Genomic DNA, 6,000 nt, shown 5'->3' with positions numbered 1-6,000 from the left:
TATTATGCTTTAAATGGCTGGAGAGAAAGTGCAGAGACCTGTAGGCCAAGTACCAGGGAGCACAGAGAACACAAATCAGGTTTCAGTGTCACCTGGGTCTCGTGGAAAGTGGAGAAAGGAAAGGATTGGCTTTGTGTCCTATTGCTATTAACAAGCTTTCCACTGCCATTTCTCTTTCCTGGGTCAGAGTGATATTAAAACAAGATTGGCACTCTCCTGGCCAGATTGGCTTTCCTTTCTTCCATCTCTCTCTGCGTCTTTTGTTCCCCTCCTGCCACCTCACTGTTCCCTGCCTTCTTTTCAGCCTTGGTCGTGTGCCCCCAGCACTTTGTCTTTTTATCAGTTCCTTGAGCTGTTCTTGGCACCCACACAGCAGGGAGAGAGAGCAGCTGAGGTGCTGCTGAAAACTCCCAAATGACCATCACTGGCAGGTGCCAGGGAAACATTGATCTGGTGGCACGTGACAGCTTAGGCAAGGAGGGTTAGAGCAATTTTATGGCCTGTTACAGCCCTGCTTTTTATCAAGGCAGAAACTGACAAGTTGTCCATTCTACCTGGCTCTCGGAGACACGGAAACTTGCTTTTCTTTATAATCAGTACTGCCTTTGGCCAGACCTTGCCCACGACAGCCAGAGACATGAGAAACTTTCTTTATCAGCTGGCTTGGTATTCACAGCTGGCTTTTCGTCCCATCCAACATTACACCTGGATGGTACTGTTACCAAACGCTTACCTAGCACATCCCAAGTGCCAAGCGTGCCCTATGTACTGTACACATATTACCTCACTGACTCCCCATCTCCCAATACTCCTTAGAAGCAGGTCCTGTTACGAACCTCATTTTCACATCAGGAAATGGAGACACAGTGAGGTTAGGTACCTGGCAAAGTTAAGGTTGTATACCTAGTGATAGGCAGAACCTGACTGAGCTTCCAGCTCAAGTGGTCTGGTTCCCTTCCCTGTCTCTTAGCACCATGCTCTGTTATTTCCAGAGACAGCAGTGAGCTTGGTTAATATGAGCAGAGAGGAAAGTTTACCTTTAAGTAAGTATGAGAATGTTGTGCTGCCTCAATTTCTCCAAGATGGTCTGTCGTGGGAGGAACAATGGCTTAACTGCTGCATCAGTGTTGTTGGTGGCCTTTTCCAGCAGGACCATCTCAGCTTTCCAGGACAGGGTCAGCATGTGCTGTCGGTCACAGTGCACATCGTGCCATTGGTTCATCTTTGGAAACAAATATATCCATCCTCAGCTGTTCCTGTGGGCCTCTAAAGTGCTTCAAAGAGCAACGTTCTTACCTTTATTTTTTAAAAAAAATTTTAAATGTTTTTTATTTGAGAGAAAGAGAAAGAGGGAGGGAGAGAGAGGGATGGGAGTGGGGCGCAGAGAGAGAGGGAGACACAGAATCCAAAGCAGGCTCCAGGCTTTGAGCTATCAGCACAGAGCCTGATGTGGGGCTTAAACTCACGAACTGCGAGATATGACCTGAGCCGAAGTTGGACGCTTAATTGACTGAGCCACCCAAGTGCCCCCTTACCTTTATATTAATTAGGTAAACAAAGGCTGTGTGTCAACTCCATGCTTGCACTAGGCTCAGTTCTGGAAATGCAGAGATTCCTAAGAACCAGTCTTACAGCTAGCACCTTGTGGTCTGGAGGGGGGACAAATAAATCAGCAGTACCAGAAAGCCCATCTTCACACCCCAAGGCCACACTCAAGGAGGGGGATGCAGACATTCTTCAGGGTTCTCATAAATGGGGTGTGACCCAGAATTTAGTATATATAGGACTGTAAATCCTGGTATAGAGGAATTATCATCTCTGTCAAGGAAGCTGTCCTGGAACATAGCAATCTACACCTTGCTGTAAACTATTAGCAGTAAGGAGAGTGACTTCAGACCCATATATGGACCGGATAGGCAAAACTTTAATTTCCAAAGTGTTATCTACTGCTTATTTATCAGCACAACCCGGAAAATATCTCCATGGAACTTTTCTGCTGTACTCAGGTCTCATTAGGTCATTCTTGTAAGTAGAAGTCTGTCCCCCAGTCAGAATCTTGACGTTTTGAAGAATGTGTACCTTATTATCCTATCATAGCTCACATATGCCACCAGGAAGGAAAAGAAGACATGGATTTGGACATGGCGGTGAAATTGAGGCAGAGGGAAGACAGGAAGAGCCAGAAGAGGAAAAATGCCAAAAGGAAGAGCAGACAGGGCCATCTGGGATGGTGATGAGAAATACTCATGTGGGCTGCCTCTGGCCCCGTTGCTACTCTGATGGTCTTACATTTCTGCAATTCACAGCAAGCATGTAAGGGAGGTTCTATTATTATCCCCACTTCATATGTGAGCAAATTGAGGCACAGAGTGGCTAAGTACTTTTTCCTGGTACATGTAATATGCAAGTAGCAGAGTGAGGACTTGACCCTTGCAGTCTGGCTACAGAGCCTGGACTCCTCACCATGTGCCACCCTGCCTCTGGAAGTAAAACAATTACTCTGTACAGTGTGGCATGAAATGTTCTGCTCAGTAGGGCCTGTTTCTTTTTTCTGTGTAGGCAGCAGATAGTGATTTAGTCTACTTTTTCAGTGTTCAGCTTCAAATTCAACCAAGTACCTCGGACAGCCAGCTGTTTGGTATTCTTGGATCCTAGGTGAGTGGGCCTTAGCTGTGACCAGGTCTGCTGGCATCAGGTACATGAGCTGGGGACAACACACCCTCGTTTCAGGCCAGAGGAGTCTAACAGAAAGGGCTCATAGGCAAATCCTGCCAGGAGTCCTCCAGGCAGGAAATGGGATTCAGTAAAGGAGAGCTCACGGCTTATAGAGCCACACAGTGCTGGGCCGAAGAGCCGGGCTCTAAGAAACCACAGGCCGATGAGCACAGAAGCAGAGGGAGGGGAATTTTTCTCCCCAGTGATCCAGTGAAGCTCATCCTGACTTTATTACACTCCGTGCTCTACTCCCCGAAGTAAGTGTCAGTCCTCTGTGGGACGGTAAGACACTGTAGTTATTTAGGTGTCTGTCTCTGCAGCTAGCCTGGGAACTCTACAGCAGATGACTGTATTTTATTCACCTGGACGTTCCCAGAGCCTGGGATGGTATCTGGCTAATATTAGGGACTTCAAAAATGTCCACTCTGTGAATGGATGATTAGGTAATAGGTCCATCAGTTTGTCCAAGTAGCGATTATGTAAAGCAAAGCACTGTGTGGGTTACAAAGATCATCTTCATATTTTTCAGCAAATATTCTGCCCTGCCATTCTTAGAGAAAAGAGGGGGCAGGAGGAGGTGTAGACAATATGCAATATGCATCCTACACACATACGCACACACACATACCCACACACACAGATATATTTATGTGTTCACTTCTGTGCCATTTTGGAATCTGGAAGGGGGGGCTGCAAGAGAATGTCACCTCAGGCAATTGTGCTTTTGAGTGTTCTCCATTCAGGAAGCCTGCCACGCTTACAAACAGCTTGTATAATACCTTGTTCATTAAGGCCCATAAATTAGCACTGTTTTAATTGATTCCCTAGAGGCAGTGAATAGAATGACACAAAATGACATCAAAGGTGGGGGCAGGGGAAGACACTAGGTCGGTGTTTTTCTTCTTTCCCTTCCTGGATTCCCTGAGGTCTGACAACCTTTCCCTCACATGCTCCCTCTGTCAGGCATTTGTTCTAGCTCATATAAGAAAAGACCAATACCCTGAACAGGTTCCAGGGCTTTAAGAGAGCCTCACCTTCTGGGTTTGATGTCATAAATTGCCAAGGTAGTTCGTACCCACAAAAGTAGTAGGTTTGGTCAGATTGCAAACTGGGGGTAATGATTTTGCTAATTATGGAAATGACCCTAACTGTGAAACAGATCTCAATCCCTTGTTAAAGCAATTCTGGCCATTATGTGCCAGCGTCATTAGAGTCACCCTAGCTCACTGATCTCTGTCTATAAACCAGGCTAGTTTGGGAATGGCAGGAAAGCTAATGTTTATGGGACCCATTCTGGCCACATCTTGCTGTGGGCTCACACATGTGATCTCGCACCATAATCATGCTAAATTGAGATCACTTTCTCTGTTTCTTCAGCTAAAAATCAGAGATTCAGAGAGCCTAATTATCTGGCTGATGAACACACAGCTTACAGGTAATGGAGCCAAATTTAAATACATGTCTATCGAACCTCAGATTATGTGTTCTTTCTACAAAATTATGTTGTCACAATAACTTTTATGATTTGATCACAGGAGTACCAGAAAGGGGCTACTGTTCCTTAAACAGTTCCTCCGTCTGCCTACTAATGCATGACTTTCACAGAGAAATTTGATGACATGCATGAATAATTCAGTGTTTATGTAAGTCTTTGTGTTACTTTATAGCACTATTCGCATTTAATTTTTTTTTTTTCAACGTTTATTTATTTTTGGGACAGAGAGAGACAGAGCATGAACGGGGGAGGAGCAGAGAGAGAGGGAGACACAGAATCGGAAACAGGCTCCAGGCTCTGAGCCATCAGCCCAGAGCCCGACACGGGGCTCGAACTCACGGACCGCGAGATCGTGACCTGGCTGAAGTCGGACGCTTAACCGACTGCGCCACCCAGGCGCCCCATAGCACTATTCGCATTTAAAGGGAGCCCTAATTATGGAATGAAAATGTGTTTCATATTTTTAAGTTTGTCCGTTGCTCTATCCCCAGTGCCTGGTACTGTGCCTGTGACATAGTGGATAATCAGTGTCTTTATTGAATAAATTAAAGCAATGTCCGTCATCAGAGTTTGGCAGAAGTTTCTGGGGTCAGAGGAATGCAGAACTGGGTGTGTTGTTTCCCAGGGCCCTTGAAGTCACACACCTTAGGCAGTGGCTCCTCTGCTGAATTTGTGTCTCTGTGTTGATAGAAACCTTAGAGATAGGCCTAAGACACAGACAGGGGTATGCTAAAATGGAAGTAATTAAAGATAAGAGAAGGACTACGAGGGAAGAAGATATGTAGGAAAGGGTAAGAGAAAACGATGCAGAACTTTGAAGAGCAGGAGTATAGCACAGTGTTTCCTGATCTGTCCATACGCTGCAACACTGATCATATTATATTGTCTTTTCAGTCTTCTTTTGGGGCAGCACAGGACCCTGAAGGGTTAATGCGACACCAGTATGGGGAGACGGTGAGGCTTCCAGGATGGCATGCTTTTCAGGCCAGTGTTGTGTTTCACCACCAGAGGGCAACAGAGGCCCAGGCTCACTGAATACCTTCCTCAGTTTCCTGGAGCAGTAATCAGGAGAAGCCAGGGATGGGTGTGTGGAAAGTGAGGGCACTGGTCGTAGTGGGAGGGGTGTGCCAGTGTTGAAGGTAGGGAGAGAGGAGATCTGTGGGAGAAGGGAGATGCCGGTGGTGATTTTGCAAGGCAATAGGGTTTGATGGGGGGATTTGTAGTTCTTGGGGTTCTTAAAGAGATCAAGTGTCTTGGACAGATTGCAGGCAAAAATAACTCCTTGCCTAGATCCAGTAGACTGTGAGCTCTACTAGGGCAAGGACTGGTAGCCTAGTTCCCTGTTGCAACCCTGGCATGTATCAACTAGTCAGCCACACATAGTAAATGATTGATAAAGATATCTTAATCGGGGCCCTTGGGTGGTGCAGTCAGTTAAGCGTCCGATTCTAGATTTTGGCTCAGGTCACATTCTCACGGTTTGTGTGTTCCAGCCCCTTGTCGGGCTCTGTGCTGATAGTGCAGAGCCTGCTTGGGATTCTCCCTCTCTCTGCCTCTCCCCTGCTCCTGCTCACTTGCTCTCTCTCTCTCTTTCAAAAATAAACAGGTAAACTTGAAAAAAAGATATTTTAATCACTTTCAATCCAGTTGTGTGTGTGTGTGTGTGTGTGTGTGTGTGTGTGTGTGTGTGTGTGTCTGGGTTCATGTGAATTTTTCAGAGAAGAGTGTTTTTAATTTCTATCAGATTTTACAAAGAGAGTAAGTGATCTCTAAACAATTAAGAGCCACTG

Source organism: Puma concolor, chromosome B1 (assembly GCF_028749965.1).
Source record: "Puma concolor isolate L17-30 chromosome B1, mPumCon1.1.hap2, whole genome shotgun sequence".
Classification (NCBI taxonomy): Eukaryota; Metazoa; Chordata; class Mammalia; order Carnivora; family Felidae; genus Puma; species Puma concolor.
This window is presented reverse-complemented; position numbering follows the sequence as displayed.